The sequence below is a fragment of the Pan troglodytes genome, chromosome 9, assembly GCF_028858775.2.
Source record: "Pan troglodytes isolate AG18354 chromosome 9, NHGRI_mPanTro3-v2.0_pri, whole genome shotgun sequence".
In the NCBI taxonomy this organism is placed as follows: Eukaryota; Metazoa; Chordata; class Mammalia; order Primates; family Hominidae; genus Pan; species Pan troglodytes.
The window spans coordinates 17863467-17888851 of record NC_072407.2 but is presented as its reverse complement, the minus strand read 5'-3'; the positions used below and the strand labels follow the sequence as shown (position 1 = coordinate 17888851).

The 25385-nt window shown below is 42.0% G+C and overlaps 1 long non-coding RNA gene across 1 annotated transcript in view; it reads right to left on the bottom strand.

Annotated features, from left to right (window-relative positions):
- The window catches only part of LOC134807331 (uncharacterized), a 57042-nt gene extending 52988 nt beyond the window's left edge, over positions 1-4054 (bottom strand). The window contains exons 1-3 of the long non-coding RNA XR_010147495.1: positions 4042-4054; positions 2986-3048; positions 2307-2430 (exon numbers count right to left, since the gene is read on the bottom strand). This is a non-coding gene — a long non-coding RNA (uncharacterized LOC134807331). The remainder of the gene's footprint in view (positions 1-2306; positions 2431-2985; positions 3049-4041) is intronic.
- Positions 4055-25385: the final 21331 nt, after the last annotated feature.

The following is a 25385-nucleotide window of genomic DNA, read 5'->3' as shown; positions in this document are numbered from 1 at the left end:
GCATTGAACAAGATCCTTCAGTGATTCTCAGGCTCATTTTGAGAAGCACTGGTTAAGAGCATGAGATTTCCAGTGAACTCAGGTGAGGATTCCAACTTCACTTACTGCTAGCTGTGAATAAGGCACAATTGAGCCTGTCTCAGCCACAGTTTTTAATCTGTAAAACAGGCGTAATATCTACCTCACTGAACTGTGAGATTAAACAAAATAAGCACTTAGCATAATTCCAGGTATGTAATACATTTTGTATAAACGGTAAGTAACAGTACTATTGGGGTTTCTCTCATCCATTCATTTTTGAAATCGGGCAGAACTGTCTTCAAATCCAAGTTTTACAACTTAAGAGCTATATGATCTTAGTTATGTTATCTAACTTTTCTAGGCTTCGATCTCTCCATCTGCAAAATGGGCATAATTTAAATGTCAAAGCATCTCAAGCCTTAAGCTACAGACCAATTACATAAGCGAAGTCATAAAACTTCCAGAGATCTCTGCAACTAGAGGGCTTGCCCTCACTCACTCTTGTGCAGAGTCTACAGATGTCGTCTCTGTTCCTCCTCATGTCTTCCCTGGTGCAAAGTTTGGTTCTGTTACCAGTTTTCACAAGAAATCCACTTACTCCAAATGTTCTGTGAGTTGGGTAGAATTTCCTAAGGATTTGGGCAGTGGGTCACAAGGAAAGATCATATTGCACACAACATAGTCTTATGCCGTCATCTGGCCCTTTCCCTTTGTATTAGTCCATTCTCACTGTGCTATAAAGAACTGCCCAAACTAGGTAATTTATAAAGGAACCAGGTTTAATTGACTCACAGTTCCGTATGGCTAGGGAGGCCTCAGAACACTTACAATTATGGCGAAAGGCAAAGGGGAAGCAAGGATCTTCACGTGGCAGCAGCAGGGAGAAGAGTGATGAGTGAACCGGGAAGAGCCCCTTGTAAAACCATCAGATCTCGTGAGAACTCACTCACTACCACGAGAACAGCATGGGGGGAAACCACCCCCATGATTCAATTAGCTCCACCTGGTTTCTGTCTAGATACATAGAGATTATGGGGATTATAATTCAAGATGAGATTTTGGGTGGGGACACAGTCAAACCATATCACCCTTCTCCCCCTCATCTACCCTCGTTACAGCTCCCCTCAGGAATGAAAAAATTTCTCTCTTCATCATCCAGAAGGAAGCTCAGCTTTAGAAGATGTAGTGGGACAAGCTGTTTGTTCTCATTCTAGTGCCACTACTAGTGTTTACTCTCTCTGGGCCTCCATTTTCTCATCCCTAAAATAGTCAAGAGTTTCTCAATCACAGGGATGGCATGAGAACTAAAGGAGCTGTTAAAATGCTTCTGGAGTGCCTGGTACTCAGTGCGTTGCTGGTTATTAAGTGATTGCATCCTGACTCCAATCCTCTCTTCTTCACTCTGCTTTCTGATGCTGGCACTGGCCTCTGCAATTCCCTTTGCTGGCTCCTGTCAGGCTCTTCCTGTCAGGTATGCCACAGCAGCTTGAACACTGCAGGAGTGAAGGATACTTCCTCCTTGCCAATTGCTACCTGATCCTATCAGCATTGCCACCAGCAACATTGCTTCGCCCTGGCAGCACGGCAATGGATTCCAGGAGCACAGGCCGTTCTAGTTTGCAATCATTCCACACTTTTAGAACCAGCTTCCTGGTGCCTCTCAGAAATACAGCAGCAGCCACCACACCTGCTCCTCTGAAGTCAGAATTTCAGCTCCGTGGAGCCTCTTCTGCAGGCTCCAAGCTCAGAGCCCTTGGTCTATTTGAGAAGTGCCTAATCCTTAGAGGGCTAAGCCCCAACTCTGCAGACCCCTCCTATAAGCATTTACATTTTAGTAATCCCTACATCTTTCCTTTGTTCCCCCATCCCTAGGGTAGCTTCTGGCAGCTACTGCCTTTGTGATACCTCAGTATCCCCCTTTTGGCTTTTCAGTTCTCCTCTACCTGGCAAATAGCTAAAACAATAACCAGGTTTCTAACAGGATACTTTCTGATATAGAACATATGTAAAAAAAAATTAGTTTCCTTCCAGAAAATAAAATCTACCTTTTAAATATCAAGTTTTGCCACCAATAAGGATATTCACAAGAACATGCCAATAGCTTTGAAAGCAATTTCCAAAGGAAAAATTTTAAACTATTTTGGGTTCTGATGGCATTGTTGGTATAGAACCACAATCCCAAACATTTGGGAAAAAAGAGTTGAAACATGTTTCTAGGGGAAAAAAATGCAGAGTTAGGCTTATCTCGCATGGCAGAGCTGATACATGATCTAGAGAGATGTTACCTGTGTAGACACAAGTGTAGGCAAGACCAGGGAAGAGCCCTGATGCAGCAGGTGCAGGATGTCACATTTCCAGAGGTCAAGGAGGTCATGCGCCAAAGTTAAAATCCATGGAATTTAAGAGAACCTGGAAATAGCAGTTTGGTGAGTGATGCTAAAAAGTCTGAGTTGACCATGCTTTAATAAGAAATACTTTGAAAGTGCTGGCCATGACTTAAACAGAAATCAAAATGGAACTGAAAATAATGTTTTATATGTATTTGTAAATTTAATTGTAGTTTTTGAGACAGATGTACTCTGTCACCCAGGCTGGAGTGCAGTGGCACAATCACAGCCCACTACAGCCTCAAACCCTGGGGCTCAACCGACCCTCCCGCCTCAGTCCCCTGTGTAGCTGAGACCACAGGCATTTGCCACCATACCCGGCTAATTTTTTTACTTTTTGTAGAGACAGGGTCCCACGATGTTGCCCACGATAGTCTCAAACTCCTGAGCTCAAGCCATCCTCCCACCTCGGCCTCCCAAAATGCTGGGATTACAGGTGTGAGCCACCATACCTGGCCTGTTTTATATTTATTTAATTAGTAAAGATAAATGGAAAGTGTATGTCAGTGATCTTGCTCTACAACTGGTACCTTGCACAAAGCTGGTGGCAGTGTACACAGAGCAAAATGATAATCGCCTGAAAGAGCCACAGCAATGTTGATCTCCTTTGACCCAGTCATTCCATTACTGAAAATTAATCCTAGAGAAGTGAAAAGAATTTTTAAAAACCTACATTTGTGAATATATTCATTGAAGTGTTACATACAAGAATGAAAAATAAGATCATGCAATTAGTAAATAAAAGGAGAATAACCAAAATGTCATTCACTTGATGAAGATTATGTAAAAAAACGTGGAAGATTTTTGTGGTGTGATATTCAGTAGAAGAAATCAGGGAATAAAATATAGAGGAGACAAAAAGAAAGGATACAAGAACAAAGGTTCAGTAATGTTGCTCTCTGTTACCACAGGGATGAGCATAAGGAACACTCTGAGAGTCTTGTTCCAAGGCGCCATGCCAACAAAAGGCGGCTGGGCAAGCTGGGCAGAATACAGAAGCCATTCATAAACCTTTGCCACCTGTGGTATAGGGTGGACTAGACCTTCTGGTCCTAAATGAAGAATAATTTTCATAATCTTTGGGAACGTGTGTGTGTTTCACTAAAGGAAAGATAGTTTTGTTACAGATTGCAATCCCTCTCTTCCATAATAAGCAGAATAATTTTGAGGTTACACTATAGGTTCTTTCTCCTATCAGATCAACCCTGAAGGTGGTCTTGCTCCAGGAGTAGGAGAAAGGAAAGAGAATGAAGGGTAGAATCGGAGCACGCTGTAGCAAGCATGTGTGGAAGATTTAGTATATCTCAAGGAGGGAAGGGAGTGATAGACCACTGAGTTAAACAGCTGGTCAGTGAAAAACAGCCATATGCATTGGCCAACCAATTAGTTCAAGAGAAAATTGGCTGCAGGTGGTAAGTTAAGAGCCAAGCGTGGCCTCTGACCAAAGGGGTTTTACCAGCACTTGGTGTTTGACCTTCCAGGAGCTTTGGCTTGCTGTAAAAAAAGCTTGGAAGACTGACTTCCTATGAGCCTCAGTGACCCCCAGAGTTCTAAAAGCTACGTGGAGTTTGGCTACTGTATAAGTCATACAAGAAGTTATTCCAAATAGAGGAGAGAATGAAGTTGTGGTTACCAGGTATGGAGAGAAATTCAGTTTTCCTGAAGATATTTGCTATGAGTGCAGAAAATCCACGAGGGTCAATTTGCTAATTGAGATTATCTGTCAGTCTTTAGCATTGGAGAATAGCCAGGGTTGGAGGACCCCCCCATGGCAATAGGCTGGTTTTCTTGGTTGCTGGGGGATGAAGAGGATGAAACGATCTACCTGAGTTAGAAACCTGCCCCAAACTTGTTTGTTCAGCAAGCATTTGCTGAGCCCCTGCTGTACATGTGGCCCATATTCCATTAGGAGAGGCAAACACTGAGACAATTTCAGCAGAAGGTAAATGCTTGTCTGGATGTTTGTGCCTCTCCATGCCCTAAAAACTCCTATGCTGAAACCTAACTCCCAATGTGATGGTATTAGGACGTGGGGCCTTTTGGGAGGTGATTAGGTCACAAAGGTGGAGCCAATGTAAATGGGATTACTGTCCTTATAAGAGAAGCCCGGGCAGGGCACAGTGGCTCACGCCTATAATCCTAGCACCTTGGGAGGCCGAGGCGGGCAGATTGCCTGAGCTCAGGAGTTCAAGACCAGCCTGGGTAAGGCGGTGAAACCCTATCTCTAATAAAATCCAAAAACTTAGCCGGGCGTGGCAGCGTGCACCTGCAGTCCCAGCTACTCGGGAGGCTGAGGCAGAAGAATTGCTTGAACCCGGGAGGCGGAGGTTGCACAGTGAGCCGAGATCGCGCCACTGCACTCCAGCCTGGACGACAGAGCGAGACTCCATCTCCAAAAAAGAGAAGCTCCAAGAGTTGCCTTCATTCTTCCACCAAGTGAGGTGAGAAGGTACTTTTATGAACCAGAAAGAGGGCCCTCACCAGACACCAAGTCTGCCAGCTCCTGGATCTTATACTTCCCAGCCTCCAGAACTGTTAAGAAATACATTTCTGTTTTTTATAAGTGGCATGTGCACTAAGATGCCACCTTTATAATCAAATTATGGCTTCAGAAAAACAAGAATTGCTTGGTTTTTAGGGAGGATTTCTAGGAAAGCTTCCTAGAAGTGGTACCTTCTGAGCTGAGTTTTGAAATAAAAGTGGGCATTTTCTCAGTGTGTTGAAGAGAACAAAGAGTTTTGTGTGGCTGGAATGCTCAATGTTAGGAGAGAAGCGTGAGGAGATCATGTTGAAAATATGGCCCTGGCCAAGGACATATTAAGCCTCTTAAATGAAGAATTAAGGAATTAGGCTTTGCCTAGATGGTGAGAAACAAGGAATCATTCTAAGCACAGTAACGAGGTGGTTAGACTTGTATTTTAGAAAAAGAACTCTGTTGTCTCTTTGGGGGATGGAATGGAGTGGAGCAAGGCTGGGGTAGAGAAAGTAAGCAGGGGACTCTTCCAGCCATCAGGGCAAGAGATAATGAGCTCCTGAACTAAGGCAGCGGCCATGCGAGGGGGATCAATGCCTGGCTTGTCCACTTCCCTCCCTTCCCCTGATGCAGAAAATGCATGCCTTCCTCCCAGTGACTCTAGCTGTCACCCCAGGATCAGACAGCTGCCTGCCTGCTCTAGGCTTGCTGCCAGGGGTCTGGCCCTTTCTCGGGGGATGGATGCGAGCATGTGAAGGGGTTGTGGGATGGGACAGAAAGAGTAGGCTTGGGAATCAGAGGAGAGGACTTCAAATCTCAGTTACGGACTGAACTGTGTCCCTCAGAAACCCATATGTTGAAGCTCTAACCATCAATGTGACAGTACTCAGAGGGCTTTCTGGAGGCAATTAAGGTTATATGAGGTCATGAGGGTGGGGCCCTAATCTGGTAGGACTGGTATTCTAAGAGGAAGAGATACCAGAGATCTCTCTCTTTCTCTCTGTGCTTGCACCGAAGATAGGTCATGTGAGGAAGGCAGCCGTTTGCAAGCCAGGAAGAGAGGACACCAACCCTGGGAACATCTGATCTTGGACTTCAGCCTCCAGAACTGTGAGAAAATAAACTTATGTTGTTTAAGCCGCTCACTCTGTGGCATTTGGTTATGGCAGGCTAAACTGTCTAATAAGCACCATTGCAGCTAAGTCATCTTGAACAAACCAAGCTGACTGATCCTCAGTTTCCTTATCTCTAAAGCAAATAATGGTAAAATAATAACCCTACATCATGGGGCTGTTATGAGGATCAAATGAGCTACACAGTTATCAAGTGGAGCTTATAGGAAAGCTCTTTGTAAATTGTATATATAAAACATGTTTCTTACATTTCTTCTGAACTGATGAAAGATTAAAATATTTTTAATCATAATATTAGTTTAATTATTATACTTAACTGTATTATCTGTCTCTTGGATATATTTTAAATGCATATAATTAGCCAATAATCAAAATCTAATTGATCACAGCTGCCCAAAGGGCTTTCAGTTAAAATTCAGTGATGGTAACCAGTCAATGAAACCATTTGGGAAATTGCATGTTTTCATTAAAAAAAAAAAAAAAGAACCTAGAGTTCCAAATATATGAAGTACCCGAAATATAGCCTATATAAGAGGCTTCCTTGGCATGTTTGACATCTGTAGACACATTCTAAAACAGAAATCTCAACATTTGTTTTGTTTTACAAATACTTCTTTTAAATGGAAATCTTAAGTGTGGACATAAAGATAATTATATAGACAGTATATTTGTAATTTCTACAAATATTCCTTTTATCTTGGGACCTTGAGAATGTTTCTCAAACATTTTTCATTGTCTCCTTCAGTAGCCTTTTTAGACATGTTTTTCCTAATTACCCTCCCTATGAAATTTTAACACCACAGATATACTGTATATCTGTTTATATATGGTATATATGTCTGCACTTTTTACATAAACCACCTAACTAAGAATGAATTTTCATCTTGATGAGGATGATATTGCCATGAGAATGTGTGGCCTTAAGATGATTCATACAATAAAGCATCTAATTGGTCTTCATGATACATCTGGTGGAAAATGCATTCAGTGTGAGAAATGAACCCATTTCTGAGAGGGCATACCTGAACAGAAAGCAAACATGGCTGTGAGTCCCAGCTGGAGGCCACTCTGTGGTTACCATAGGAACGAGGTATGACTAGACTTAGAGGCGCCAGTTTACTGAGAATGTATTTGCAATAAGAGCCCAAGAGTCTTCTGGGAAGGAATTCACCCTAAAGGCACAGAGCACAAGTTAGATTCAGAGATGGCAGGCCGGTTGGGGAGGTAAGTGAAGCCAAAGACAGCATGACGACTGTTATGTGGATTATCCCTTGTTCCATTGAACTCATGCTGAATCCAAAGGCAAAGATGCTGCAATCTAAGAGAAGTAAAAGATGAAATATCCTATACTGCCCTCCCACCCATTGTTTCCATGGCATACTCAGAAACAAGGCACTGACAGAAGAGTATAAGGAACTGTGCATGTGCAGCTGATGGAAGAGTTCCCATTGGTACTGCATCTAGGGTAGGGTGTGATTTGTGACCACTATCCTGATATTAGTCTGAGCTCCTCTCAGCTCTGTGGCCTAGGAGCCATAGGTCATAATCATATTACAACGGAAGTGAAAATGCTTGTTCAATAGTATCCAAACCACTTACACATTATTCAAGGCCCTTCAAGGTTCATTCATGTTATAGCATGTGTCAGAATTTCACTCCTGTTTATGGCTGAATAATATTCCATTGTATGTGCAGTTAGCCCTCTGTATTCGTGGGTTCTGCATCTATGGCTTCAACCAAACTTGGATCAAAAATACTTGTTAAGAAAGATGGTTACATCTGTATTGAACATGTACAGACTTCTTTCTTATTACTTCCTAAACAATACAACAACTATTTACATTGCATTTACATTCTTTTGGGTATTATAAGTAATCTAGAGATGATGTAAAGTATACAAGAGGATATGCATGGGTTATGTGCAAATACAATATCATTTTATATAAGGGACTAGAACATCCATGGATTTTGTTATCTGACAAGGGTCATGGAACAAATCTCCCACAAATACTAAGGGGTGACTGTAGATACAACATTTTGTTAACCCTTTTATGCAATGATAAATACTGGAGTTGCTTTTATCTTTTGGCTATTTTGAATAGTGCTGCAATGCACATGGGTATACACATATCTCTTTGAGACTCTGCTTTCAATTATTTTGGGTATATATCTAGAAATGAAAATGCTGGATCAAATGGTAATTCCAGGTTTAATTTTTGAGGAACTGCCATAACTTTTCTGATGTTACTTTTTTTTTCTTAATTTTGAAATTGTAACCTTTTATGCTGCTGTTCTCTATGCTCCTCCTCACTCCAACTGGGTGCCTGGGCAGCATCCATCAATATGGAAAGCCTCACCCTTGCTGCTTTGACACATCCCCTTCCATTTCAAGGATCTCTAAGCCCCTATTTCTTTCTTGTTCATAGAACATACTACATATCTCATGCAGGTGAGCCCCAGAACCCCAGCTCTAGACGTTCTGTGGAAGCTATCACCCCAGCACCTTCAGATTGTTAAGGAGACACACTGGGGAAGTCCAATAAATGCAGCTCCAGCAAAGTAGCCATCTTGCTTTCCTCTTTTGGGGAATGATGGAAAATAATTTTTGAGCTTCCCAAAGAGTAGGAAAAACTGAATTTAAAGTAGTCTTAATCTGCATTTTTTGGTAATATAACTAATTTCATTTTACATTTTTTCTTTGTTGTGATGATCTTTTAATTCACCTAGATTTGAAAATTATTTGCCCTGTTATCATTAGTAACACCCCAGAACCAGGATCTGCCTTTACTCAGGAGCATCTATTAACTAAAATGACGTAAGCATCTGGGCACAGTGGCTCACGCCTGTAATCCCAGCACTTTGGGAGGCCGAGGCGGGTGGATCACCTGAGTTTGGGAGTTTGAGACCAGCCTGACCAACACAGAGAAACCCCGTCTCTACTAAAAATACAAAATTAGCCAGGCTTGGTGGCGTATGCCTGTAATTCCAGCAGCTCAGGAGGCTGAGACAGGAGAATCTCTTGAACCCAGGAGGTGGAGGTTGCAGTGAGCTGAGATCACGGCACTGCACTCCAGCCTGGGTAACAAGAATGAAACTCCATCTCAAAAAAAAAAAAAGATTGACATGAGTTCAGTGTCCTATGAACTCAGCTTCAATCCCACCAAGACAGACTGAGACAAACCAAGGAGAGATGCAGGCTTTGGGGAAGAAACTTCTGACTGAAAAAGAAAGCGTATTAACAAACGTCATGAAATAATGACCCAAGGCGAGGAGCACTGGTACAAAGCGTGTGTTAGGGGACTTTGTAACAAATGCTGACACTGCTTTGATGCCAGCTGTAAGAATCAAAGCCTAGCACTATTTCCTCCTGGAACAATTATCTATGTTCTTTGGATTTTTAGGAGACAATTAAGCAAGAGAAGCAGAAGATGCTGTCCCCAGGACCCTTACAGACCTCCCCAGATAAGGGAAATGCTGAGGTTGTGGGAAGCCTCCAGTGGAGTTTCTGTCAAATCCCTTTGGTATAGCAGGCAAATCCTTTTGATGTCAACTCCCACAGGGACTTTTCTGCCCTACCCTCATAAAACTGAAGAAGTTTCTCCTACCTGCCTTCTAAGGGAGTGAATGTTTCTGTTTGCCCATTCTGAGCACCAGGATTGTGACTCTAAATAGGAGATTGGGTTGTTCTCCACAATAATACTTCTTTCAATCATTGATTCAGCAGTCACTTACAGACAGCTTTCTCTGTCCCAGGTACTAAGGATAATAACGGCATAGCTAACATGTTTATTATGTGCAAGGTCTGTGTGAACCACCTTATATGCATTACCCAATTAATCCTCACAACAATGCTGATTGGTTACCATTTCCCCCATTTTATAGATGAGATCACTGAGGCTTGGTGAGTCTAAGTAATTTGCTCAAGGTAGCAGGAATCATGACAGAGAGGATTCTAGCCTAGGCACCCATTTGGAGAGCCCATGTCTTCAACCACTTTACTAGACAAGGACAATCACCAGGAACTATTTAGGATACAAATTTAATAAAGTAGGATTATTCCCTGTTCCCACTTACCTAAGGAATTTGGTCTGTCTTAATCAGGAAGAGTCAAGGCAATGACATTTCAATACTGTCTGGGAGGGGCTCCTGTAGTGTATGTGTTATTCAAGATACACTGGGGATATCAAAAGCACAAGTAACAAGAGAAATCAATTAGTTCATCAAAATTTAACACTTTTGTGCTTCAAAGAACACTGTCAAGAAAGTGAAAAGACAATCTGTAGAATGGGAGAAAAATTTTTGCAAATCATGTATCTAGAACTCCTACCTAGAATGTATAAAGAACTCTTCTATAAAGAGTTCAGATAGCCCAATGATAAAAAGACAACTCAATTAAAAATAGGCAAAGGAGCTGAATAGTCATTTTTCCAAATAAGTATATAAATGGCCCAATAAGCACATAAAAAGATGCTTACCATCCTTAGCCATCAAAGAAATGTAAATCGAAACTACAATGAGATACCACCTCATACCCCCTAGGATGGCCATAATTAAAAAGACAGACAACTACAAGTGATAGTGAGGATGCGGAGAAATTGGAACCCACATACCCTGCTGGTGGGAATGTTTTTTGTTGTTGTTGGTTGTGTTGTTTTGTATGTGTGTGTGAGCAACAAAGCTTTTTAGTTACCTGGGTGCAGGCAGGCTGAGTCTGAAAAGAGAGTCAGCGAAGGGAGATAGGGGTGGGGCCGTTTTATAGGATTTGGGTAGGTAAAGGAAAATCACAGTCAAAGGGGGTTGTTCTCTGGTGGGCAGGGGTCGGGGTCACAAGGTGCTCAGTGGGGGAGCTTTTTGAGCCAGGATGAGCCAGGAGAAGGAATTTCACAAGGTGATGTCATCAGTTAAGGCAAGGACCGGCCATTTTAACTTCTTTTGTGGTGGAATGTTATCAGTTAAGGCAGTAACAAGCCATTTAAATTTCACTTCTTTTGTGCTGGTGGGAATGTTAAATGGCACCGCCGCTCTGGAAAACAGTTTGGCAGTTCTTCAAAAGGTTAAACATGGAGTTACTATATGACCCAGTTTGGGGGTACACAAAAACTTATATACAAATGTTCATAGCATATGAACATTCATATTCAAAAGCTAATATTTATATAGCCAAATAGTGGAAACAATACAAATGTCCACCAACTCTTAAATACAATGTGTTTTATCCATAAGCTAAAATATTACTTGGAAATAAAAAGAAACAAATGACGGATATGTGCTACAACATGGATGAAATTTGAAAAAAAAAAAAAAACCATGCTAAGAAGCCAATCACATACATTATACAATTTCATTTCTATGAAAGATCCAGAATAGGCAAATCCATACAGACAGAAAGTAGGTTCTTGGTTGCTCAGAGTTGGGCACCATTGGGCAGAATGGAGAGTGACTGAGAATAGGTATGGTGGCTCTTTTGGGGGTAATGAAGTTGTTCTAAAGTTGTGGCAATGATTGCAGAACTCTGAATATACCAAAAGTATTGAACTGTATAGTTTACACGAGAAATTGTATATGAATTATATCTCAATCAAGTCATTTTCCTATTTAAAAAAGATATGTTGGTAACAAATAGGAAACCATCAGAATAAGAAGACACTAGGATTCTTTCATTTGAAAAATATACTGGGTCAGGGGTGGGGTGCCAGGCCCCAGGCAGGGAGACAGAGTGATAGAGAAGTGGGTCAGATGCTGCACCTGCCCTCAGGCTGGTCACAGTCCTGCTGGAGCACAAGGGGAGTTCAGGCAACTGCGAGATCAGTCTTTAGGGAGCACAAGGTCTTAAAGGGTCCCTGATTCTAGGGTTCAGCAGGAGCTCATGTCAATGTATGGTTGCACCTAAAGCTGTGGTTCCCTACACTGATGAATTTACCATCTGGGGGAAATTTCAAAATGTCTGAAGACACTTTTCATTGTCACAGCTCAAGGGGTGGGGTGCTGCTGGCATCTAGTGGGTAGAGGCTAGTGATGCTGCTCTACATTCTACAGTGCAAAGGACAGCTCACCAACAACAAAGTATTATCTGGTCCAAAATGTCAATAGTGCTGAGGATCAGAAACCCTGATCTAAAGTAAGTAAACATTGATGAGCAGGGAACAATCAGGTGTCCCACAGATAAGTTTAGAAAAGGGAGAGTCACAGAAGCCAACTTCAAAATTGTGTGCCCAGAAAAGGTATGTTGAAGTCTTAACCCCCAGTACTTCTGAATGTGACCTTATTTGGAAATAGTCATTGCAGATATACTTAAGATGAAGTCATACTGGAGGAAGGTGGGCTCCAATCCAATATGATTGGTGTCCTTGTAAAAATAATGCCTTGTGAAGAACTATGCAGACAGGGAGAATACCATGTAAACATGAAGGCAGACATCAGGGTAATGTGTCTAAAAGCCAAAGATTGCCAGCAAACCACCAGAAGCTAAGACAGGGGCATGGAACAGGTTCTCCCTCACAGCCCTAAGAAGGAACCAGCCCCTGGGACACCTTGATCTAGGTCTTTAGCATTCAAAACTGTTAGGCAATAAACTGCTGCTGCTGTTTAAGCCACCCAGTTTTTTACATTGTTATGGCAGCCCTAGAAACTAATACATCTGATACACTGTTTATGGGAGGTGACGCATTGGCCAATGGACTTTGCCCATCCTGAGTGCCCTGGGCATAAGCATCATTCAGTCCTTGTGCTTTCCTTGGTTCTGTCTCCAGGCTTACCAAGTTATGATTCTCATCACCTACTCACACCAGGGTAAGAATGTTCTGACTGTTCAGCATAAGTGTACCAGTCCTAATACCTCTCAGGGCCTGAGCTTTCCAGAACATTTTTTTTAAAACTTTTATGTTAGATCCAGGGCGTACATGTACAGTTTTGTTACCTGGGCATATTGCATGATGCTGAGGTTTGGGGTACAAATGATTTCATCACCCAGGTACTAGGCATAGTACCCAGTAGTTTATTTTGCAACCCTTGCTTGTCTCCCGCAGTAGTCCCCAGTTTCTATTGCTGCCATTTTTTACGTCCATGATTACCCAATGGTTAGCTTCTACCTAAAAATGAGAATGTGCAGTGTTTGGTTTTCTGTTCTTGTGTTAATTCGCTTAGGATAATGGCCTCCAGCTGCCTCCATGTTGCTACAAAGACATGATTTAATTCTTTTTAATGATTGCATAGTATTCCATGGGGTATATGTACCACATTTTCTTTATCCAATCCACCACTGATGGGCACCTAGGTTGATTCCATGTCTTTGCTATTGTGAATAGTGCTGCAATGAACATGCAAGTGCATATGTCTTTTCAGCAGAATAATTTGTTTTCTTTTGGGTGTATATCCAGTAATGGGATTGCTGAGTCAAATGGTAGTTCTGTTTTAAGTTCAAAGAGAAATCTTCAAGCTGCTTTTCATAGTGGGGGAACTAGTTTACATTCCTATCAACAGTGTATAAGCGTTCTCATTTCTCTATAGCCTTGCCGACATCTGTTGTATTTTGACTTTTTAATAATAACCATTCTGACTGGTGTGAGATGGTATCTCACTATGGTTTTGATTTGCATTTCTCTAATATTAGTGAGGTGGAGAATTTTTTCATATGTTTTTTGGCTAATTGTATGTCTTCTTTTGAGAAGTGTTCATGTCTTTTGCCCACTTTAAAAATAAGATTATTGGTTTTTTGTTTTTTTTGTTGTTTTTTTTTGTTGTTGTTGTTGTTGTTTCTTGTTGAGTTGTTTAAGCTCCTTATAGATCCTGGATATTGGATTTTTGTCGGATGCATAGTTTGCAAATATTTTCTCCCATTCTGTAGGTTGTCTCTTTACTCTGGTGATAGTTTCTTTTGCTGTGCGGAAACTCTTTGGTTTAATTAGAGGTAAATGTTTGTTTTTGTTGTAATTGCTTTTGAAGACTTAGTCATAAATTCTTTCCCAAAGCTGATGTCCAGAATAATGTTTTCTTCTAAGATTCTAATATTTATGTCTTACATCTAAATCTTTAATCCATCTTGAGTTAATTTTTGCTTATGGTAAGAGATAGGGGTCCAGTTTCATTCTTCTGCATATGATTAGCCAGTTATCCCAGCACCATTTATTGAATAGGGAGTCCTTTCCCTATTGCTTATTTTTGTTGACATGGTCAAAGATCAGGTGGCTGTATTTCTGGGATCTATATTCTGTTCCATTGATCTATGTGTCTGCTTTTGTATCAGTACCATGCTGTTTTGGTTACTGTAGCCTTATAGTATAGTTTGAGGTTGGGCAACCTAATGCCTCTGGCTTTGCTCTTTTTGCTTAGGATTGCTTTGGCTATTCTTTCCTGAACATTGACAAGAGAGAAGAATTTCTGTCCTCTGAACAGAGAACTAGATAGAGCTGGCCTTACCTTAAACCAATGATTTCCAGAGTGTACACAGCAACAGATAAGAAAGACCTTCGATGGAGTGAAGGAGGGAACTATTAGACATTATTTATTTATTTATCTAATTTATTTAAAACTAGAAATAAATTAAGGTCTAATAATTTTTAATGTATGGATTGACAATAGGACCTGTAAATTATGAATAAACATTCACATATTGTGGGTGCCTGCTCCAGAACAATTTTGGTAATGATGATCACTGGTCACTGCCTTAGCATGGCCTCAGATAATACCACTGCCATTTCTCTGATCTACTCTTGCTTGAAATTGATTCATAAAAGACCTTGAGTGTCAGGCTAAGGGATCTGGCCTTTATTCCATGGCTTCGAAAGCCCTCAGAAGGTTTTAAGTACAGCATAGTAATTAATGGTGTGGGTTCTACAACCAGATGAATAATTTATTAGCTCTAATATTTACTACCTCTCTGACCTTGGGCATGTTATTTAGCCCTTTTAAGCCTCTGTTACCTCATCTGTAAAACAGGATAATAAAAGTAACCACCTCCCGATGTTGCTGTAAAGATTAAAAAAGAGAACACATTCAGAGCACCTCCTGTGGAGCTTGGCATGCTGTGAGCCATCAATAAGTGTTTGCTATAATTCTATTTTAGGATTCCAGTCTCTTGGCCCCGACATCTCCATGTAAGATTCAGACCTCAAGCCACCGCATTCTAGAACTAGCTCTTCAAATATAGGTGGAAACTGCCTAAAATGCAGTATTCGAAGATGTAAATTCTTTGGTTTTTAAGACCTCCTCCCTCATTACTCAGTTCTGGGCATAGTGGCTTTATAAGGGGCTCAGATAACCTGCTAAGGCACATCTGGAAGGTGTAAGCTGATATATTTGGCATTTGTCTCCAAGATTTAAATCCAGGTCTACCACACTCCAGTGTACCAACCTGTCTTTATTCTATTATGGTAAGCTCTAAAACTAGTTCCTCCTCAAATGACTTTTTCAACTTCAAAATATTATTACTTCCTGGTTTAACATCACAGCATTGGGGCTGCACCTGTCCCCAACACGAATCAGCATTAATTGAATTTTTAAATCCAAATTAAAAATGACAGGTGGTGTTATTATGTTCTTAGCCACTCAACTTCTAGCTGGTTTTAAAATTGCATTCTTCTCCCCCTCAGAAAATCCAAATCATTTTCTCAGTTTAAGAAGAAAGTATTTGCAGGTGCTGAATTTGTCCTTGTAGCGCTAATGCTGAGTGATCCTCTGCCAAATTACATTCAAGAGCGCCATCTCCTGTCCAAAGTTTAAAAGAAAATGAACAAATAAGCAGGTGCCTAAATAGTCTTGTGCCTTTAATCAGCTGCTTAACTAGTTAACCATGAAAATGAGCTTTTTAGGGCTAATGAGAGTTACCCAATTTGCAGACATTGGGTGGTTTTTTTTTGTACCATGATTTTCCAGCTGCTTGCATCCCGCCTCCTTTACAGTGTGTAGCATCTGCTTATGCTGCCTTGTTGGTGTACATGGTGTTGCTTAAAGGCCCCTCCTGGATGCTGAGAGGCATGGCATGTGCTAGGTCTCCCAGGTTGAAAATCTGATTCAGGATTCCAGACAGGCTTCTGGGTTTAGCGTAGGACCTGGGAATCAGGTATGTGTTCTTTATATTTAAATATTAGACAAGAAAGTTATAAGAAGTCAGGTTGAACTTTATCGATACTCTATAAAAGCAAAGAAATGATTGAAAACCAAAGCAACCTGGTCCAGAGTCAGCACATCTATGGCTATCACTCTGCCTATAAAGAAAATGCAGGTACTTCTGCAGTAATCAAATATATATATTTCTGATGGGAAAAGAGAAACATCCTTTCTATAAAATTGCAAACTAAAAATAATTAAGACTTGTAGGGAAAATAGGATTGAGGCAGACAATTCAAAACATATTTAGCTTTGCAACCAGAACATTAACAAAGGTAATAACATCTTAATTAAAATACCAGCACAGTTTAAAGAGTATGCTCACTCAGTGCTTAATAAATAAATTCTACATGAAATAAAGGACTTTGCCTTAAAAAAGAAGAAAGGCCAGGCATGGTGGCTCACGCCTGTAATCCTAGCACTTTGGAAAGCTGAAGCAGGCAGATCTCTTGAGGTCAGGAGTTCAAGACCAGCCTGGCCAACATGCTGAAACCCCATCTCTACTGAAAATACAAAAATTAGCCAGGTGTGGTGGTGCAAGCCTGTATCAGCTACTCTGGAGGCTGAGGCAGGAGAATCACTTGAACCCAGGAGGCGGAGGTTGCAGTGAGCTGAGATCGTGCCACTGCACTCCATCCTGGGTGACAGAGCGAGACTGTCTCAAAAAAGAAGAAAAAGAAAGAAAGATTGGGTAATTTGATGAAAGGCAATGTAAGAGAACTCATAGTCTTCTGAGTCATGAAAACAAGGAAAAAAACTGCACAGAATCAGGGAGAACTGAGCCATGGGCACTCCTGAGCCAGAGATTATGGTTCGCCTAAGGTCAGAGAGACTTGAAGCAAATGAGAACTGTGGACCACTCTGCTTCCCTTATCAGCCTGCTGCATTCAGCTGTTTGTGCCTTCTCCCTTTGTCTTCTGACATTTGCCTGTGCAAAATGCTGACTGGCTGGGAACATCACAGATGAACCAGTGTAATATCCCATTTTACTGACATTGTTCCACCATACATCAACCACATTTGAGCTAATTTATGTTAAAATCACACACAAACACACAAGTGTTATAGCAAAACAGACTGAGCGTGGGATGCTTCTTCAGCATACATCTTAACACTAACCCCCGCTAAAAGGATGAATTCTATCAGCTCTGCTTCCCTTTCCGGCCTGTCTCCCTATGCCTCAATGTCAGGTTCACACATGTCCCTGTATGCCAGACAAATGGGGTCAATCATGGCTTTGGGCTCCAAGGCTCCTATGATGTCCAAGGTGCTGTGCTATACTAGTTAGCATGACAGTATGTATTTGACAAGGTTATTTTGGTTACAAGTGAGAGACTCCCAGCTAAAACTGTCCTAAGAAAGGGAGAAAAGCTTGGTTAACCTAATAAAGAGTTCAGATGCGATGTGGCTTCAGGCTTAGCTGGAATCAGGGATGAAAATTTGGTCCTTGTGCCAATCTCCCTCTCCCACCTCCCCCTCCCCTATAATCTGCTTCCCTTGGTGGTGGGGGGTGTCACTCTTTTTCCCAAGCCCTCACCTACAGATGATACCTGGATTCTCCAGATTCATAATCCTCAGAACTAGCAACCCTAGAGGAAAATGAACTTTTCTTTCCCAATTTTTGCCAAAAAGACACAAAAACCAGGAACTGTCTCATTGACATTATTTGTTGTACATGTTCCCCAAACTTGACCCAGTCTACTGCGGTCCAACTGTGGTCTCTGATTGGCCAGGCCAGGGTGTAGGCTGACCCTTGGATTCAGGGATTGATTCAGCCCCACCCAAACCACATGTAGAAAGAGAGGGAGATGTCTTTCACCAAAAGGAAGACAGAGGCAGTGCCTGGAAAGGGGAACAGATCAGCTCAGACACCCATCACTCATTGTGGTCCAAGCCAGGCACCTGACAAGGAAATCTGGTTTCTGATGAATATGCTATCTGAAGGAGACTATTTATCTTGAACTTAGAAGAATAGTATCTCAGCACACCATGAATTTATAAGCAGATTTACTATGGAAGTATATAAATAATTATGTACTATCTAGCAGAGGTTTAAAGTCTTCGAGCTGACCTGGCCTTCTTGTGTGTTTTGTTTAGCTCAATAGTACCATTTTTTTTGTTTTTGTTTTTATTGTTAAAATTAGTTGCCAACATTTAGAATTCGCACATTTTAGGGTTTTCCTTAAACTGGAGCCACACTGGGCTTGTTTTTCCACATGGCAGCAGTAGTTTGTGTGAAGTAACAGCTGCCCCTTTATTGAAGCAACCTCTCCTGTCTGCAATAGTCCCCACTATGCCCTATGCCCCTCCAGCCTCCTTCACGCTTAGCTACCTGGAGGTGGAAGCATTTAAGTTTGCAATCTGCCCTGTGAGTTTAACTCTGGCCACACACCTCTTCGGTCGGCAGCTGGCAAGTGTTCTCTGATGAGGGAGGGCTGAGCCAGGTTCCTTGTGTCTTGCTCTGCTGTCCTAGTCTTATGATGTTTCTGGCATGTCTGAAGCTGAGTCAATGGTCAGGTACTCTATTATCAAGACATGGCAGCCTTAGCTCTACCTCTTTAAAGTTAATTAACAGGTAATTTATTGAGATATGTATTCTAGCTTCCTCCTGCAGCTGTAGGCGAATAAAAAGGTGAAATTTCCCTCCCCCATTACTGGAAGAACAGTCAAACATTTGTCTCTTAGAGACCTAAGTGACCTTTGCCTTATGGGAGAATTAACAGGCTTTTGTTTTCAAAGGCCTAGCCACATAGAACCTATAGAGCTGGATTGTTCCCGAGTGGAAAGTATTCCAAGAGTTGACAAAGAGGGAAAACACTCAGAAAAGAATTACATTCTTTGAGACTTGAACAATAGAGGAGAGATGCTGGATTCATCAATGTCCATGACCTTTGCCTCACACAAAGTCCTCCAGTGGGGCAGGACTCATTATCTGTTAGGATTCTTTGTATTGCATGTGACAGAAAACACAGCCAAACAGGCTTAAGGAAGAAGAAAGACAAAAGGAGTTGGGTAATTTTTTGGTTTACATTACTGGAAAGTCGAAGAGTAACTAACCTTCAGGTATAGGTTGATCCAGTGATCCAAAAAGATACCATGAAAACGAATTCTATCCATCTTTCCATATTGTGTTTCCCTCTGTTGGTTTCATTGTCAGGAGCCATGAAATGGCCCCCAGCAGCTGTCTCTGACTCCACCCCAAAAAATCTAATTGGCTTCTCAGTAGAGTATATGTCAATTACTAAGCCAACCACTAAAGTCATAAGATACAATACTCTAACTGGCAAGTCACATGTGTCTTCCCTGAAATGGGGGGAATTGGAATACTACAACTAAGGACCAAGAGAGGACATGGATGCTGAGCAACTACTAGAGACTACAAATGAAACCACCTTTGCAAAAATTATAACGGTGAGAAAATTACAGCAGTTAAAAAAGATCTGATATAACCCCCACCCCACCCACCCAGAACACACACGCACAACTTGCCTTTCTCTTAATCATTCCTGGGCTTAGGCTAAGCTAACTTTGGGAGACATTTAGTTTATAGTTTAAATGATAATAGGCCCCAAAACTCAACTGCTCTTGTAAAGCTAATGAAAGGCCATCAGGCTAGGAGAAGGAGAGGAACCCAAATACTGCTGAAGTGTAGACTGGTCACAAGATACATCCTGTGGATAACATCACTATTGTAGATTGGCCTTTTGAGGAGATTTTCATGTTTTTTGCATGTCTGACATCCATGGCTCCACCTGGACCTTCTAACCCGACTCCTGTGGCCCCACCCAGAAGCAACTCAGCTCAAGAATACAGCTTCAACCCCCTTGATTTCATCTCCACCCTAATCAATCAGCAGCAAGCACCCATTACCTGGCCATTCCCACCCCTTCCCCCAGACAGCCTTTAAAAAACTCCTGACCTAGGAGCCTTCAATGAGATTGATTAGTCTGTGTCTCCTGCATCACGTGGCTGGCCTCACGTCAATTAAACTCTTTCTTTACTGCAATGCTCTAATCTTTCTTTGTGCAGCAGGCAGGATGAACCCATCAGGCAGTTATACAAATAGATGGTTAAGGACACTGGGCACCAGGCTTAGGAATCTTGGCAAAGATCTGTATTCTTGGCTGCTGTAACAGGCATGGGCTCAACTGCTTCTGAATGGATCCAACAGGACACAGGCAAGTACTACCAAGAGCTGTACCTACCTGCAAGGAGACTTCTTTTGGAAAGACCCATAAGCACCTAGGGCTCTGCACAATCATTAGGTGGGAAGGCCATGCGTGGGTGCACAGGTGCAGACACACACAGGCACACACACAATGGCAGATCTGCTGTCTCACTAATGGTGGAAGATAAAGGTCCTAACCACATGTATTTGTTTTGGGATGTGATGTCTCTGCCACTTGAATAACCATAGCAGATTCATTTTCATCATAACAACTTTCTGCTTTCCTCTACTGTCTCTTTCCTGCAGCTTCTGAACAATTGTTGCTGTATTCCACTGTATTCTACACCCTCCCCTTTCATCTGCTCTAAGTCAACCCTCTCTCCACACTCTGTTATCAGGTGGTGCCACATTTCACTAGCCATAACCTATCTTTGTTCTGCCAGCATCAAAGCTGTGTACTCTAGGCCATCCTGGCTGCTACAATGTAATCCTGATCTACACAGAGGAAAGAGATAGTTACCTCCCTTCAAAAAGCTTCTTTATTTATATTAGAAAGAATTGGCCCCCTGACCAACCAGAGTTTTTAAATAGTAAAAACATACATAAGGCAAGCCCAAAATGGCCAGGCACAGTGGTTCATGCCTGTAATCCCAGCACTTTGGGAGGCTGAGGTGGGGGGATCACTTAAGCCCAGGAGTTTGAAACCAGTTTGAAAATCTAATTCCGATTTTCAGCCTGGGCAACAAAGTGAGATCTCATCTCTGTGAAAAATTTGAAAACTTAGCCAGGCATGGTAATGCACACATGTGGTCCCAGCTACTTGGGAGGCTGAGGTAGGAGGATTGCGATACCTTGGGGCTGGGATATAGAGGGCTGCAGTGAGCTGTGATCATGCCACTGCACTCCAGCCTGGGAGATAGAGTGATACCCTATCAAAAAAAAAAAAAAAAAAAAGACAAGCCCTTTATTGTGGTGCTCACTGGTTTCCTCACTTGAGAACAGAATTTTTCAATCATTTTTACCCTCTGTCCTCTTTTGTTAAACATAAAAATCCCATATCTTCTTCTTCTAAGGTAAATTTATTTTTATTTTTATTTTGAGATAGAGTCTCACTCTGTCACCCAGGGTGGAGTGCAATGGTGCAATCTCGGCTCACTGCAACCTCCACCTCCCAGGATCAAGCAATTCTTATGCCTTAGCCTCCCCAATAGCTGAGACTACAGGCGCCTGCCACCACACTAGGCTAGTTTTTATATTTTTAGTAGAGTCAGGGTTTCACCATGTTAGCCAGGCTGGTCTCAAACTCCTGGACTCAAATGATCTGCTCACCTTGACCTTCTAAAGTGCTGGGATTACAGGCATGAACCACTGCGCCCAGCCTTCTAAGGTAATTTGAAATAGTCAAACTATTTTGGCTAAAAATTAAATCAAAGCAATGATACTTTTACATCACACCCACTCCCCAAAAAGATTCTGATGAAACCTCAGTGGATCAGCTCTATAGACAATTGTTGCTTAGCCAGGATTAAAAAAAAAAAAAAAAAAAAAGCAAGGACTTCATATAGTCATATAATAATAGCACATAAAGATTTGTAGAATTCACTACCTTTTTTAGTCCTTTCTGCTGTTTATTAAATTTTGCTGAGAAATGTTAAATTTGAAAAGCAAAGTGGTGACAAAGATTCTTTGCTTGGCCAAACTTTAGTCAGGCTTCTGAGTCTTCTCCTAGGCCTACCTGTGTACTTCGTTGTAAAATCTCATTTTAGCAAAGAGCCCTGCTAAGTCAGTTTAGCAAGAACATCCCCGAATCATATCTAACACCTTGGATATCTGACCAGATTCCTCATCCTCCACTATCTCCCAGGTGATGTCTGATTACACTGGCCTATCTTCAGCAATAATCTTGTTAGATCAGTTTAGCCAGTTACATCAGAATCCTCCTTAGCCCCAGTGTTTCCTCTTTTAGTAATTTTCCATCCACTGACCCCCAACCTGCTCCTTGGCTATAAATTCCCACTCCATGCTGTAATTGGAGTTGAGCCCAATCTGTCTTCCCCACTGCAGCAATTCCTGTACCTATGTCCTGAATAAAATCTTCCCTACCATGCTTTAATAAGAATCATTGAATTTTTTCTTTAAGAGTAGACATTAACCAAACGAAAGCCTCAATCTTTTACAACTCAAGATATACACACATACATATAAACACATACACATATGTTACATGTATGTTTATATACATATACTTATGTGTGTGTGTATATATTTACAATTTATTCATGCAAGAGATATGTGTCAAGTGTCTACAATGTATCTGATACTGTTGAATCACACAAACAGCAAAATCAGACCTCAGTCCTGTCCTCATGGAGCACAGTGTCTAGCTGGGGAGACAGACATTAGTCTCACAAATGTGATAGAGCTGTTTGACTCCTGTTCCAACTGAAGGGAAATTACAAATTTGTTCTACTCAGGCCCCTGTTGACTGGGAAATAGTTCCCCTTCTCGCCCCCCTGCACCTGTCAAGGTACCAAACCCCCTGCCACCACGTCACATTCTGAGGGGTAACTGAGCATGCTGGGCAACAGAAAGGGGGCATGTCCACAGGGCCTGATGAGTTTTCCATCTGTCCCTGCCTTGTCTTCTCCCCAGGGCAGGACTTGGCCTCTTTTTAACTAATCTCTTGAAGAGAAAGAAAAAAAAAACACTCACTCTGCAAGTTTACACTGGAATATTCTGTCTTGTGCTTAGACTAGCAACATTTTCTTGCTTGCTTGCTTCCAGTTGAATATCTGCAGGCTTTTCTTCTACTTCCACAGTGGGGGATGTCTGTCTAGCTGCTCCAACCCAGCAGGGAAGAAGCCTTCCTGATCCAGTATAAAGGAAGTTACGGAGCACAGGGTGGGTGGGGTGGGGAAAAAAACACTCAAGAATATTTGGAAATGTGATCAACAAACACAAGGGAGGCTGGCATGGTGTTTGAGACCTAACAGAGGGGGTGTTTACAGGGAACTAAGTGGAAGGGGCCCATCCTGAAGGCAAGGAGACCAGTAAGGAGATCATTAATAGTAGATCAGAGAGGGAGAACACTGCTTAAGACTTGGATGGGGACAGTGGCAATGTGGTGGATGGATCTGAGCTGCATTTTGTAAGTAACACTGATAGGACTTTCTGAGGGGTGAGGGAAAAGCAGGATGGAGAATAATTCCTAGATTTCCAGCGTGAGCAAGCTGGGTGGGTGGTGGTGCCATTTACTGAGATAAGGAATACACAGAGAGGACTGGATTTGGGAAGGGAGGGTTCTAAAGAGTCTTGACTTGAAATAGCAAATTGCTCTATTTGATTTTTATCTTAATAGGGTCAGGAGTGGCTCTGCAGTAGCAGTATGTGCTGTTAGGGGAAAAGGCAAAGGCAGGCAAGGGTTTAAATCCTCTACCACCCACTACTTGTTTGACCACGAGCAATGTTAGTGACCTCTTGGTATAACAACTGCCTAATTTGCAGGGCTAAATGGAATATTGAAAGTGCACAGGAATATTGGCTGGGTCTGTGGCTGCTCCTTAGCAAGTAAAATTAGCTAACACTGCCCAAGGATCCATTGGCTGGAGTTAAGAATCCTGAGAGTTAGTGAGAGTGTGGATGGGGTAGAGAGGCCCTTGGTGGGGCAAAGGGGACGATGAGAACCAAGGTGGGAAGAAGAAAAGGCTGATAGATCCCTGGCCTAGTTTGAGGGACTCATTTTGGGCCATCCCCAACCAGGGCTAGGGGTGGAGAGTCGGGGTAGGGTGTGCCAGAGGTGACGGGGAATAGAGGGGAATAGAGTTAGCTTGGCTGGGGAGTGGGGCAGAAGATGGGGAAGGTCGGGGCATGGAGTCAGAGGCTAAGGATACTCTTCACGAACGCATCTGTGCTGCTGCTTTAAGAGCCAGGTGACCCAGTGTGACTCAGAGTTGAGGAGAGGGTGTTCACACCACACCAGACCCCCACTGAAGGCTTAGGGGGCCACCAACAGAAGACAGACAGCTGCACCTGACAGAGCAGTACAATAAACCAAGGGCACCATCAGCAGGGACAGGATGGCTTCCAGGCAGCAGTGTGCAGGCAGGAGTGGAAAAGCATGAATGGACTCACACCTGAGCACAGGTAGGCAGAAATAACTGGGGGTCACTATGAGAGCACCTGAAACTCCTCTGTGAGCAGATGGGACTCATAGCTCTCATGATGTGAGATTCAATGTTAATTCAATCATATTTTATACTCTCAGGCTGAGGAAGCCAGGGGACTTGAAGTGACATAGGTAAGGCTAGCAAAGGCCAACAAATAGTAAGTGTGGCTTACGTGGCTTTCTGCCTCCTGCTTAACCCCCTTTATAATAAAAGGCCCTTCTGGTCCGGATTCTACTGTTTCGTATTTCAATAAGAACCCTCTTTACTTCACCTTATTGGCATCATCTTGCACATAGCTCAGCTCCTCCGTATTATACTAACCATAAAATGAACATACATTCTCTGTTGCCTGGCAACATAAGAAAAAGCTGATATATGAGGCTAAGAGAATAAGCAGAGATAATGATATTTACTCATCCATTCAACAAATATTTAGCCTAATATGTGCTAGGCATTGTGTTGATTCCAAAAAAATTGTATATTTATTTCAAAATAAACTTGATAGTACAACCAGTGCATCTACAAAATACATTTTTGTTTTTGTATTATAGTTTTTACCTCTTGTATGAGATTTTACTATAAGAAAAACTAGTATTTACTATGACATAAAACACACACACACAACAAATCCTTAGCAACTGCTGGCTAAACAGCATAACATGTAGCACGCTTTCCTGCTTTCATGTCATTCACTTTTAAAAATCATAGTTGGACAAGCTGCCCCTCAAGTGGGTGATCACATGATTTGCATGCTGACATAAGCTAAGAGAAAGCAGTACCAAAAAAATCCTTGCCCTCCAAAGAGCTTATAACCTGATTGGAAAGGTAACAGATATTCCTGAAATAACTACATTCCCCACAAAGAGACAGGCACTCAGTAGACTACCTTCATAGCCCCCTGTTACGGAATGAAGCCATGTGACACGTTTGGTG